The sequence below is a fragment of the Phyllostomus discolor genome, chromosome 7 (assembly GCF_004126475.2).
Source record: "Phyllostomus discolor isolate MPI-MPIP mPhyDis1 chromosome 7, mPhyDis1.pri.v3, whole genome shotgun sequence".
Lineage (NCBI taxonomy): Eukaryota > Metazoa > Chordata > Mammalia > Chiroptera > Phyllostomidae > Phyllostomus > Phyllostomus discolor.
The window spans coordinates 46624284-46639178 of NC_040909.2; the positions used below are offsets into that span (position 1 = coordinate 46624284).

At 46.1% G+C, this 14895-nt stretch overlaps 1 protein-coding gene across 1 annotated transcript in view; it reads right to left on the reverse strand.

Annotated features, from left to right (window-relative positions):
- LOC114501990 (store-operated calcium entry regulator STIMATE) overlaps window positions 1–14895 on the reverse strand; it is a 56151-nt gene that overhangs the window by 27746 nt on the left and 13510 nt on the right. The window lies entirely within an intron of this gene.

Below are 14895 nucleotides of genomic sequence, written 5' to 3' on the forward strand. Positions count from 1 at the left end.
TTCTTATGGTGAAGAACTAATGACAGCCAAGCTGGAGGTCATCTGAAATCGAGTCTCCACTTTATCAACAATTTTATTATTTAAGTAAGTCACTTCACTCTTTGTTCTAAGTATCCTCAGCTGTCTACTTCATCGGGTCAATGTGGGGAGAAAGACAGGGGCAGCTGTGGCCTCCATCACCGCCACCACTGGCACTTATTACAGGGGCTTTACACCATCACTCTTAATCTTTTCGAGACAGCCCTGAAATATGTCACCCTCTCTTTCCAGATAAGGTCAGAGGCTCTGCAGGAGACCGAAAAGGGCACAACCCAGACTTGCATCTATGTCTGTCCGATCCCAAAGCCCGCCTGCCCCTCTGCCTCCTTGAGAAGCCTGCTACAGCAATGGTTGTGTGTGGGGGCGTTCCACGAGGGCAGGAAGGGCCGTCTCCTCTACCTCAACAGGCCCTCACAACTCGTCTTCTCCCAAAGCCCCGTGCGCTGGGGCTGGAAAGCACTGGGCACGGCAGGCTTTTCTTAAATGCCCACTCCACCTCCCCTTCCTCTGAAACACAACCCACACTTTTTCTCTCTTAAACATGTTTAAAAAAAAAAGAAATTGCATATATTGGTGTGACACTGGTTAATAAAATTATATGAATTTCAGGGGTACAATTAAATAATGTAATACATCATCTGTATATTGTATTGTGTGTTTAGCACGGTTCACACTTTTTAAGTCGGCAGGTGCCCTGGCCTGGCCTCTTCCATTTTAGTGCTGCCCCCACATCGTCCCTTTGGCTTTGAACACCCCATGTTTCTTTCTCTTGCGTAACTCATAGGCATCCTTCCAGTTTTAGTCCAGACAACTCTAAGACTCACCTTTGCAGCTGGGCTAAGCATCCCTCCCTGCCCTGGGCTCTCTGAAGTCTCCTGTGTTATCTCGGGATTACTACTTCAAATGCAATACTTAGGATTTGTGTCTCCCACCAGGTGATTAGACACCAGAGGCAGACAGAAGCGAAGCAGACACTTACTTAGTAACTTGAACAAATACAGCAGAACATGCTGGAAGAACACACAAATCAAGAGAGGCAACAGCTTAGTGCTTCCAGTGTGAGCTCTAGGTTCAAAAGCTCACTTTAGCACTTAACTGTGGGACCATGGAAAGTTGCTTAACCTCTCTGACCTGTGCCTTGCCCCCCTATAAAATGGAAGAAATTATAGGATCCACATCATAGGAGCATTAGTAAAACAATATATTCAGAGTGCTTAAAACCGTGCTTTGTACTAGCAAGGACTGTATACATTTTATAAGCAGCAGCAATGGTACTGTTGCTAGAGGAAGAGAAAACCCTCAGGCACACGGCCCAGCTGTGGGCAGCAACAGAGCACTCATCTGATCATTATTTTTGAGTCCAGGACTTCCCTAAGGTCCTTCTTTTTCCTTTTCAATTACAAACCATTAAACATTTGGAAACAAGAGAGAGAGGAGTTATCTAAAATGTCACCATTGAATACAAACAAGACCAAGGCACTGTAGCTCTGGCTTTACATCTCCTCCTGGCCTGCACTTACAGGTGGGGCCAGAACAAAGCTGTGTCCACCTGTGTGCTCTGCTCCCTAGTCTGTCAGCCTCCGTCTGTACTGAGATCAGAACTCAGTAAGGCAGTCCCTCCATGTGATACCACATGGAGCTCTCCTTAACCACGTAACCACTGGTGGAAGACCGGGAGGTGCTGAAGGAGACTTGGCTTCTTTGCTGCACTCTCCTTGTGCTGCTGCTCCTTCCTTCCGCTGCAGGCTTCCCGGGGGCCTTTGTGCCGGCCCTCCCTTGGGCCTGTCCACTCAGGACATTGTGCTGCAGGCCTGGATCTCTCCCAAACCCGAACAACCTTCCAAACCTACCTGCCTGCATCCTGCTCCCTTCCACTGTTACACTGGTAAGTATTTAACCAAATGTCATTCAGAATAGTGACCCATGGTGGCTTCACACACTCAAAATCAAGACATTTTAATGGTGGAATTTCAGCACCAGAAAAGGCTGAAGGAAAAGCTGTCTTTGAAGAGGGACCTTTTTAACAAACCCTCAAAAATCACACCTGTGGGTGACCTCCATCACCCTATCGATCACGTGACTCACATCTACCCTAGGCAGAAAGGAGGCTGAGTCAGTTAAGTCCAGTGAGAATCCAGGCTGTATTTGCTCAATACAATCAACAAGCATTTTATTTGAACAGAAATAACTATAAATGTGACGGGGAAGTGCAGAACTGCAGGTGTCAGCCAAAGTAAAGCTGCACAGACTGTGAATTTCACAAACCTTAAGCCCCACCTCCTAGCCTTTGCCTGCGGCAGGGAAGCCACAGGAACAAGTTTCAAAAGTCACCTGCAATGACTATTCCACAAAACATCCTTTTCAGAGTTATACCATGTTTTACTGAATATGTAACAAGATTATTGTTCCTTTGTCCATCTGTCTGTCTATCCATCCATCCCCCACACTGCTGTTGGTAGAGATATTAAAATACAAATAAGCCCTGGCTGGTGTGGCTCAGTGGACTGAGCATCGGCCTGTGAATCAAAGGGTTGCCGGTCAGAGCACATGCCTGGGTTGCAGGCCAAGTTGCCAATAGGGGGCACATGAGAAATAACCACACATTGATGTTTATCTTCCTCTCTTCTTTCTCCCTTCCTTCCCCTCCCTCTAAAAATAAATTTTAAAAATCTGAAAAGAAAAAACAAATAAAATCGTCACCCTTTACTCCACTTGAAACTCTAATATGTAAATTTGCTAACTCACACTTTATACTTGAGATCTGTGCATTTTAGTTTATGTAAGTGGTACCTCCATAAAAATTTTAAAAACAACAAAGTAAACACAAACCCCTCCCATGCCTTTCCACAGCAGTTAGAATACAATGCAGACTCCTTCTCATGGCCAAGGTACCACATGACAGGTCTGTGCCCGCTTCTCTGACCTCATCCCCTGTGGCTCCTGCTGCACTTTCTGTCTGGAACACCCTCCTCCCAGCTCTCCAGGTGGCAGCGCCTCCTTTTCATTCTTGTCGTAGCCCCCAGGTCACTTCCTTGGAGGCCTCCAGGGCCCACCTCACCCAAGATGTGCACAACCTGCCTTTCCCTGTTTTCTTTTCTTAACAGTTCTAGCCCCTCTCTCATTCCAGAAATTCTTACGTGTTTTCTTGACTACTGTCTTTTTTTCCCACTAGAAAGCTCTGTAAGACAAAGTGTTGACAACCACCCTGCCTGGTTTCAGAAGCTCTAACTCCCCATGGCTAAGGCTGAGTAAAGAGACCTTGGGACCATAATCCACTAAAGGACACAAAGCTTATCCTCCTGGCAGGGGTGCTGCCTCTGCCCCTTTTACTTCACACTGCTTGGCCCTGGGCAGATGACTGGTTAGCCAATGACGGATAAGATTTCTCAAGAGAGAGAGGACCTAAGACAGGCATGGTCATAAAGGGGCCCTCAGGAAAAGACTTGGAGGGGGGAGGGCTACAGAAAAAGGAGGTGATGGACCCTCACCTCTCGGCTTTGACATCGCCTGAGTCCTCATCTTGTCTGCAAGAAGTCTCCTAATCTCTTGGCTGCCTTACTTCCCCTGTCTGACTGAAGCCTGAAACAATGCCAGAGGGTGGTACAGTTTTGCAGGGTAGTGGGAGGGCAGATTCCCCGAGTGAATCAGGCCTAAGAAAGAATGCATAAGATCCTGTGAAACCTGCTTTGCTAAGAATGCCCTCAATTTTCTGATAAGGGTCCAAGCATGAAATGAGTTTTCCCAAAGTTTCATAGCACTTTAGCTAACTAACCCTGACTCAGAATAAGCCCTCATAATTCTTTGAATGTTATCTATTGTTTCATAATTACTGCATGCCAATGACTGATGAGCTTTAACCTGCATTCCTGCACAGACTGAACCCAATAAAAGCCCATTGAATAATAGGCTCAGGGCCCTACTCTCAGGTAAGAGAGTACCTGGCTCTTAATAGGTCGTTAAACAATATTTGTTGACCAATGGAATTCATTCAGTCTATCACTTAAAATGCATTTATCGAGTACTGCCCAGATATTTATTTTTAATTCAATAAATTCCATGGATTTGCATAACGGATTCTCCAAGGAGCTCAGTTTGCAAGCCGTTATTCCTGCAACAGGACTAAAATCGCTTAGCTTTCTCTGGTTTTGGACCAGAGGACCAAATCTGCCAGAGGACAACTTCCCAAAACCCTTCTTCCTCTTAGCTAACCACAAGGCAGGGTGAACTGGCCCATCCACGTCTCCCCACCTTACCATATCTGGCCAGAGATGCAAGAACCAGACAATCTGGGTTTGTAGTCAAAATGCTCAAGAACATTTTTTGGTAAAGACTTGGCTATTTTTGGGCCAGATGGAGCCAAGGTTTTAAGTTAGCCAACTTTAATCCTTCTGTGTGGATGTTCTGCCAAAGGCTGAGAGAGAAACAAGAAAGAAAAGCTAAATTGTCTAGCAAATAAATATGCTTAGCTCTCTGAACACGGGACCTCCTCAGAACCACAGCCTTCCAGGGGAGCAGGTCTCAGATCCACCTGCCACCAATGGTGTCAGGATGGGTGAGGGGGCACTGTCACTGTGACTGCTCCATGGGGGTGTCTGACGGGAAGACATACAAATAACTGACAAACACACAAGACATGCAACCCCAATAATGTCCATTAAAATGCAAATTAGTAATTATTCTTGCTCAGATGAGCAAACGTTTGGTGAGGATATTAGGAAACGGGCACCCTTAAAATGCTGTTGGAAAGTAAACGGTACAATCCTGGGGAAACTGGCAAAATGATTTTGTGACCCTAGTCACTAGAGCTACCAGGTAAAGGCAGGCATTAAACTGGTGTTGGGGTGGTCATGATGAACAAAGCCTTCTGGGACCCAGGGTCGTGGGAGGAAGAGATCTTATAGATGCTGCTGGGTGGAAGGTGGGACAAATGAGGCCTCCAGGATGCAGAGTTCTGCTTAAGAACCAGAAGAAGCTAGAGATCTGTAAGAATTCCTAATGAGGGCTTGATTGTTGGGGTAAATCCTTCCTGACTACTGACGGAGGCCCCAGGTATGAAGGGCTGTCCTGGGAGGACTCTACCCTGCCAGCCAGTGTCCCCGAGCAACTGGGGACAGTCTAGGTGCATGGAACTCAGAGATATGCTGCATCTGCTCCTGCGCTGTATCACCACTGCACTGCTAATCCAAATTTTCCCTGGCCGAGAAAATTTAGGAATTTCATATAATCTCCGAGTGGGCAAAGATGTGTGTGTGCAGTTTTTTTTTTCTTATTAATGTACAGATGACTTGAAAAGTTGCAGCAGATATTTTGGCAATATTATGATTTTAAATGTTGACCCCAAAACTCTACCTCTAGGGTTTTCTTCTACCTTTACACATACAAATGCCCAGAGTCTGTGTAAAAGAATGCATTGTTGCACTGCATTGTTGCACTGCACTTCCACTATATAACAGTGGAAGATTTCAAAACCACCTAACTGTCCATCAGTGGGAAAAGGGTTAAATAAATTATTACATAATGGCATTCAACTGGTAAAAACTGAAGCAGAGCTAGCACACCTGCCACAGATGAATTTTATGATATGAAATTATTCTGTTGGGAACTGCCCTGCCTGGTTTCAGAAGCTGTAACCTCCCCATGGCTAAGGCTGAGTGAGCGACCTTGGGAACCATAAGCCACTAAGGAGACAAAGCTTATCCTCCCTGGCAGGGATGCTGCCTCTGCTCCTTTTACTTCACCCTGCCTGGTCTCCAATGCTTGATTGGTTAGCCAATGACAAGTAAGATTCCTCAAGGGAGGGATGACCTAAGACAGGCACGATCATGGGGGCCCCCAGAGAAGCACTTGGGAGCTACAGAAAAAAGGGGTGATGGACCCTTGCTCCTCAGCTTTGACATAGCATGAGTCCTCATTCTGTCTGCAAGAAATCTCCTAATTTCTTGGCTGCCTTACTTCCCCTGCCTGACTTAAGCCTGAAACAATGCTGGAGGTGGGTGCCGTGCTGTGCTGGAAGGGCAGGCTCCCTCGGATGATCAGGCCTAAGAAAAAATACATAAATCCTATGAAACCTACTTTGCTAATACCCTCAATTTAAATGATAAGGGTCCGAGCAGGAAGTAAGTTTGTTCCCTAAAGTTTTCTGGCCCTTTAACTATCTGACCCTGACTCAGAATAAGCCCTCAGAGTTCTCTGAATGTTATCTATTGTTTAATCACTTCTGCCTGACAATGACTGATGAGCTTTACAAATACACCCTGTATTCATGTGCAAACTGAATCCAATAAAAGCCTGTTAAGGCAAGGGTCAGGGCACTCTCCTCTTGAGAGAGTGGCCGAGGAGCTCCAAGGCTTGCTCTCCCCTTGAGAGAGAAGCTGTGCCGTCCCTTTTCCTTCACAGGACTCAGTAGTCCGCGCGAATTTGTCTCATATCTTATCCATAATGTCGCAGACACTGCAGTCTGGTATCCATGTCATATAACTCAGTCAAGTTATTTAAAAAGTGAGGTAGGACTTCCACCCAAGATGGAGGTATAGGTAGATATACTTTGCCTCCTCACACAACCATAAGAAGGACAGCAACAAATTTAAAAACAAAACAATAACCAGAACTGCAAGAGAATCAAACTGTATAGAAGTCTGACAACCAAGGAGTTAAAAAAGAAATATTCATCCAGACTGGTAGGAGGGGTGGAGACAGGCAGCTGGGGTGGAGAGGACTTGTTGCAAGGTGGTGGTGGGAAAACTGAGGCTGCTGAGGTGGTGGCTGGAAGACCAGATGAGGCAGCAGGTGGCAGAGAGGTGGTCCCACATCTGTGTGCGGATAAACTAGGAGGAACAACTGGGGAGCAAGACAGACTGCCCAACCCAGGATTCCAGCACCGGGAAATAAAAGCCTCAAAACCTTTGACTGAAAAAACCTGTGCAGGTTGTGGTGGTGGGAGAAACTCCCAGCCTCATAGGAGAGTTCATTGGAGAGGTCCTAGAATGCACACAAACCCACCCACCTACCCAGGAATCAGCACCAGAAGGGCCCAATTTGATTGTGGGTAGCAGAGGAAGTGACTGAAAGCCAGCCAAGATCTGAGCAAGTGGCATTGTTCCTTCTTGCACCCTGCCCCCTTACAGCACCACAACACACCCATGTGGGTTACCCCACCCTGGTGGCTATTTAAGGCTCCACCCCCTACTATGTAAACAGGTATGCCAAGACAGAAAAACATGGTCCAAATGAAAGAACAGATCAAAGCTCCAGAATATTACAACTAAGTGATGGAGAGAAAGCCGACCTATTAGATGCACAGTTCAAAACACTGGTAATCAGGATGCTCACAGAAATGATTTGAGTATGGCCGCAAAATTGAAGAAAAAGTGAAGGCTATGAAAAGTGAAACAAAGGAAAATGTACAAGGAACCAAGAGTGAAGGGAAGGAAACCAGGACTCAGATCAATGATTTGGAACAAAAGGAAGAAATAAACATTCAACCGGAACAGAATGAAGAAACAAGAAGTCAAAAGAATGAGGAGAGGCTTAGGGTCGTCCGGAACAACTTTAAACATTCCAACAACCAAATCATAGGGGTGCCAGAAGGAGAAAACGAAGAGCAAGAAATGGAAAACTTATTTGAAAACATAATAAAGGAGAACTTCCCCAATCTGGCAAAGGAAATAGACTTCCAGAAAGTCCAGGAAGCTCAGAGTCCCAAAGAAGTTGGACCCAAGTAAGCACACACCAAGGCATATCATAATTCCATCACCCAAGATTAAAAAGAAGGAGAGAATCTTAAAAGCAGCAAGAGAAAAGGAGACAGTTACCTACAAAGGTATTCCCATAAGACTATTAGCTGATTTCTCAAAAGAAACCTTGCAGGCAAGAAGGGCCTGGAAAGAAGTACTGAAAGTCATGAAAGGCAAAGACATACATCCAAGATTACTCTATCCAGCAAAACTATCATCTAGAATGGAAGGGCAAATAAAGTGCTTCCCAGATAAGGTCAAGTTAAAGGAGCCCTTATTATATGAAATGTTATAGGGACTTTTCTAAGAAACAGAAGATAAAAAATGCGAACAGTAAATGACAACAAACTCATAACTATCAACAAATGAACCTAAAAAAACAAAAACAGAAACAAACTAAGCAAACAACTAGAACAGGAACAGAATCACAGAAATGGAGATCACATGGAGGGTTACCAGGGGGAGGCAGAGGGAGGAGAGAGGGGGAAAAGGTACAGGGAATAAGAAGCATAAATGGCAGGTACAAAATAGACAGGAGGAGGTTAAGAATAGTATGGGAAATGGAGAAGCCAAAGAACTTATATGTATGACCCATGGACATGAACTAATGTGGGGAAATGGGTGCAGAGAAGGGAATGGGGGGGTGGGATTGGGGCAACTGTAATAGCATAATCAATAAAATATATAAATTTTTTAAAAAAGTGAGGTAAATCTATTTATATTGATATGGAAAAATGCCCATGTTAAATGGAAAAAAAAAACAAGTCACCCAAACAGTAATGTGTCATGTGAACCTGTTTTTAAAAATGATATATGCATACAGAAATTTGTAAGAAAATAACAAACTACTAACTGCGATTACCTCTTTAGAGAATGGACTTCAAGGGAGCTTTCACTTATAGTATTTCCATGTATTAGTTGTTTACAAAGAGCACGTATTTGTAGTAACAAAAAAGGTCTAAGAAAGACTTGAGAAGAAAAGCTTCTGAAGCTAAAAACAATAATTAAAAAATAACAAAATTACAAGTTGTCACAGCAGGTGATTAAAACAGAACTTCCTTCTGGGAGGAAAGATTCCAGTGGGCAGAACTCATCAGAGGCGGCACTGGAGCTCAATCGGCCCACCCCGACAGGGGCTGGGGCCTTGCGGTGCTCCTGACCATCTCCAGTGGGTGAGCTGTCCTGCCATGCTGTCAGCCAGGCCAGGGACTCCCCTCACACACACTTCATGCTCAAAGGCACAGTTAGAATAAAATGCTTATTGTATATGTTTGTATTTTGTAGAATTCCCCAGTTTCCCTACCTTTAAAAAAATCAACCAAACACTAATCAATCCTGGCTGTGCTGAATTAGAGGCCTTTGTAAGAAGGCCTGCTCTTCACTGCAGCTCCACGGCTAGTCAGACAGAAAAGGGCACAGCCCCAGAGTCTGCATTTCTCAGGGATGCCATTTGCAGCCCCTGGCCCACCCCACCATGGAAGATGATCCTCAGCTCAAGTGGTGCAAACACCTGTCTGGCACACTGCCTCCTACAGTCAGAGGAGGCACCGCCTAGCCCCGGGTGCAGTGATGAGGTGCATTTTCATCCTTGTAACCCAAGGCTCTGAACGGATTCCAGCTGCTTAGGGGGATCCACACTCAACAGAGTGGGTATATATAATGGGTATAGGGAGAGCTCTTGTTTTCATACCTTGAACCTGGACAGAAAGGGTGAAAATCCAGCTATATCACATCCTATCACCAAGAGTTTAACACAAGCCAAAGGAGTGAATGCAAAACTACCAACTCACTTAACTGGGTCACTCAACTCCAAGGTTTTCACTAGGAGAAAACTCCAATGTACTGTGTTTCCTTCATAAAGATGTTCACATTTGCCCTGTGGCTTTCTGCAGGTCATATAGTTTAAGTGCCATTCACTGGCAACGGTAAAGGGGCCACCAGCCACCCACCTTCCTCATCCAGCAACCCTTGTGAACGTTTTGGCAATCAGTGTGAGCGAAACTGGCTAAGGACAGGTTCACACCCAACAGGGTCCCCAACCTAAACCCTCTTTACCTCCTCTACTACCTAGATAAAATGTTCATGACCTATTTAAGTGAGTTCCTAGGATTTCTAAGAAAGCCTAATCAGATAAGGCATCATCATCACCAGAAATACTGAGGGCTCCAGGCCCCCAAATCCACTCAGTCAACCCAATTATCAGATGAAGAAAGTGATGATTAGTGCAGTTGAGGAAACTGCCAAAGTCCCACAGGCAGCAAGTGGTAGTCAGGACCAGAACCCAGGCCACTGCTGACCCTTACTCCCCATTGAAAACAAGGTCCAGCATCAGGATCGACTGAACTTGGCTTCTTGGTACAAAATGTAAAGCTTTTGAAATGTAAACTTTCCCAACCAACTATGTGCAATCCAGACAGCATTATCAAAAGTCAAGGATAGCCTACAAAAGAGAATTAGCTCAGAAAACTTAAATATACATAGATGAAAAAAATGATTCAAGAACTTTATTCTACACTGAAGATAGCTAGTAGTGTTTAATTCTACAATACATGCATCGTCCAAAATTTCAAGGCTTGTGGTATCAGGCCAATTCAAGTCTCAATGCAGGTTAAAAGTGAGAATGTTTGGCCACTGAAGTTCATCAGGACAGGGAATAAATAGGCCACACTGGCTAAGGATGACACGTCTCCTCTGGCAAGCCCTGCCTGTGGCTGCTCCTGGCACCACTCAGCCTCCTGCAGGACAGTTCAGGCTCTTGGGCAACCCTGCACCTGCCCCAGGCCAGGCCAAGCAGGTGGCATGAGGAAAGACCCTGTTTCCCAAGAGAGTGCAATATCCCTCCACTACCACCACATCCCTCACCACCTCCCCCTGGCAGATGCTCCAGGCTCTGTGCTCTCGGGCTGTCATGGCCAAGTGCTACAGTTGGTTGGGAAAGTTGGTTCACAGGAGGAAAGAGTTCCCTTTCTCATGCCTCAGTCTAGAACAAACTCCCTGGACAAACCAATGAGCATCAGTCCATGTGTTGAGGGGAAAGGGGAAGAGGCAAAGGAACAGTAGTTGGACTGGGTAGTGATGGGGAAAGAACAGAGGCCTGGGAGGCAGGACACACACTCTAGTCCTGGTTCAGTCTGTGACCTGCTGGGGAGACTCGGGCAAGCCCTTCAGTTCCTCCAGTTCCACCAGAACATGGAGTCTTGAGTTAAGTTGCCCGTGTTTTTCCAATCCCAATAACCAACAATATGGTGTGAACTGTCCTCCTCCCCAGGATCATGTGCTGCAGTGAGCTCACACTTACTCACCACGGAACATGCACCGGGGACACACCTTGTTTTGTTTAACCCTCATGATAACCCGCTAAGACCTCCCTCATTTTGAGGATAAGAAACAATCTCAGAGGAATCAAGTCACCTGAGATGAAGTCACCCAGCACTGGAAAATGTGGTGTGGTGGCCACACGAGAGGCCAGGGCTCAGATTTAGGCAGTTTATGCCCGAGTCCATGCACTTGACCACTGGGCTATCCCATGATGTTCCCTGGTCCTGGAACCCTCCACTCTGGCATAGCCTCTCTGTTCCCTGGTCTGGGAGCGCTCCCTTGGGATGACACACACTCATCTGCCAGGTTGTCCTGAGAGCCTACCTAAATGCACTTGGGTACTGAAAGCACCAGACAGAAAGGTCTCTACTGCTTTTTCAAGCGCACATGCCTATGACCAAGAGAAACAGGCTTGATTCAAATCTACGTAAAGAAGTCAAGGAAAAGCTGGGGTTCCAAGGACTAACTAGTCCCAAGTATTTGAGAAGGCCTCGTCTGACCTTCTCAACAGACAAGAGCCAATGTGGCACGGGAGCTTCAGAGGGAGTGGGTGGGGCTGCCAGCAGGTGCAAGGCTGGTGTGCAGAGTGCCTGGGGCTAACCTAGCAGAAGGCCTGCTCTGGGGATGCGCTGGGGCTTCACCTTCAAGTTTCATTGATGCAGGTGAATTAATAAGCACCCTCGGCAGAAAAATTAATAGAAGGCCAGCTCTTCTCTGGATATCAGAGTTATAAATCAACATGTGAGACCTTTTCCCTAGCTTCTCAGCCCAGTGAAGCTGGCACCCAGAGTCTTCTCTTTCTGAACAATACATGTTGTGTAACCAACCAGAATCTGGGCAGAAGAGAAGCAGCGGAGTTTATTCCCTCAGCCTCAAAGCCTGGGAACCAGGTGGCAGGGCGGCAGAGGAAGCCTTAACTGTACAGGAATAACCTGACCCCAAGGAGGCCTGGGACTTTCAGTGAAGATATCATCAGCCTGCTGTGAGCTAAAATATCTGTAACCCTCCTCGGCCAGCAGAAGGAATCCCTTTCAGAGTGATCAGACGAGTAGTTTAGGTACCTTGGGGTTCCTCTCACAGCTACTTTCATTTCTTCTTTACTAAGAAGCAACAGGGAGACTGGGTGGGAGGAAGAAGGGAGATAAACAATAATTGTGAGCTCCAGTACAGGAGTGAGACATTGCAAATAAACCATGACACTGAGGGCCGGGAGCACCAGGATGTCCTAGAAAAGCTGGTCAGAGTCAAATCAGGGTTCCTGAACCCCAAGGCTCACTTTGTTCATCTATGTTCTGCGACCCCTCCAACTTTCCTTCCAGGAGGGCACTGGGAAGACCGCCATCATGTGGCCTGCTGGTCATGAAAAGCATTACCAAGTTTATCTGCATCTCTTGTCCTATGACACATAATCGAGAGTAAGTGACCTTGGGGACAAAGGCTAGACCGACAGCCTGACTGATGATCAAGTCTAAAGGGAGGCCTGCATCCATTGTCTTCCTTGAGAGCTATGAACTACAGCTATAGTGAGTGAGGGAAAGCACCGGAACATCTGGGTTTGGGAGAAGGATGATGTGTTGGGCTTGTCTTACACCTGTGTGCTCCTTGGTTCCAGCCTAACTAGAAGTCTAAAATGGATATACATCAATCCCACAGAATCAGCAGGTGCTGGCTCTGCTATTTCTCATTTGAGACAGGCCTGCCTATGCCAGCTTCTGATCAGACAGGCCAGGCCAGGCACAATTCATGAGACCTTAGGAAAAAAGTAGGTGTAGGGCCCAGGTAGGACCTGTCCACCTGTCCTCAGACTCTCCAACCCAGCTACAGTGCCAGGCAGCATGCTTCCTTCGGGCTTGCAGGTCCACCAAGCTGTGTGCAGGAGACTTGGCTAAAAGCATCCTACCACACCTGATGCTATGCAAGAGGAGCTAGCAGCTGCACCACTGATATGGGTGGGCAAGTACAGAACCCAAAGAAAGCAGAGTTAAAGCACTCAGTCAGGAAATGACCGAACAACCTGAACAACCTGATACGAGAATCAGGAGAGTGGTGATTCTGCCTAAGTACATTCTAGGGGCAAGGGAATGGCAGGTGGCCAGGAGAGACTTACCAAGTGCTTAGGGCAGTGAACAAGGCTCTAGACAAAGACTCAATTTAACAAAGCTGTATACTGTATACAAGCTAGAACTTGAGCACTTCGTCTCCCTTAGCACTGAGATAAGAGCTCTCGGGGCTTCTGTATGTTCGGGGTGGGGGGTGTGGGTGAGGGCGGGGTGGGGGCGGAGAAGATCCATCGACTGCCTCCTTACAAAAAAGGTACTGAGAAGACTAAAAATGCATAAAAAGTCACCATGCACAGAATAAGTGGGCTCCATTTCAGTTATTAACACCTGTTTGACTCTCTCATGTAACTCAAAGGCTCATTAAACAAAGTAGTCTGAAATTTACCTTGGTCAACAATCCAGTGTGGACTATAGAAACTGTGATTTCCTACCAGTCAAAATGCAAGCAGTGAGCAACCAGGTTGGCTTGCAAAGGGCAAGGCAAATACAGGGCTACGATGAACCACCTCTCCGAGGCCCTTAAGACTGAGGAAGCAGCCGACTGCCAGCACCTTGGATGAGACTTTCCCTGGCAGCCCCGAGCCTGTTTCCCCCACCTTCAGGAACTCAGGAGGAACAATGATGCTATACCCCGCACTGCGGGATTCCAGCAGCCCTGCTCGCCAAGATAAAATCCAGTCATTAAGCTCTTACTTGTCTATCCAGCACGTACCTTAAGAGAGCTTCTATGGACCCTTGGCACACAAGCCTATAATCGCTGGTTACTAGTTCAAGGGATCTGTCTTCCTAAATAGGCTGCAGACTCTTAGAGAACAGAGATCAAGTCTCCTAACTTTTCCTATACTCACCACCTTCACTATATTAATTATCTCTGTATGACAAATTAATCCACGATGCAGTGACTTAAAACAATAAGCATTTATTAATGGCTTAGCTGGGTAGCTCTGGCTCATGTTCTCTGGTTCCAATGCAAACTACAAACCATCAGGGGCCCTGCCTGGGGCCTAAGGAGGCTCACACACCTGGCTCTTGGCAGCGGTCCTCAGCTCCTTACCATACGAACCCCCCCACAGCCTGCCGGAGTGTCCTCACGACATGGCAGCGGGCCTTTCCGGAGGGACTGGTCCAAGAGGGGGCGAATGAGAGTGCACACGCAAGACCACAGTTGCAGTCTTTGCAATAACGTTATCGTAGAAGGGACACGCCATGACTTCTGCCACATTCTCCTGGTCACACAGACAAACCCTGATCTACCATGGGAGAAATGTGTTTTGATTTGTGAGGCTTCTATTGTTATATTTTCAAACACACATCTCTTCTCTGTAGAGCTTAATTTTCTGTTATGTACATCCACTGAATTTTTCAGAAATTGTAGTTTCAGTTAATAGACATTCCACTTGATTCACTTTTACATCTTCTATTGTGCTCCCCATAATGCTCCAGTTTTTCCTCAAAACCTTCAGCATGCTTATTGTAACAGCTGTGAAGTCTTTTCCTGGTGTTCCTATCACCTCTGTTAACGTCTCAATTGACTGACTTCTCTGCCTACAGGCCACAATTTGTGGCTTCTTCACACATCTAGTAATTTTTTTTATTAGAGGCTATACATTTTGGCTGCTAAGTTAACTATTTGGATTTTGCTGTCTTCCTTTAATGAGTACTCAAGTTTTTGTAAGCACTTAAGTTTGTAGAACAGTTTGATCGTTTCAAGGTTTTTCTTTTTTAAATCAAGTTTGAGGTATAAT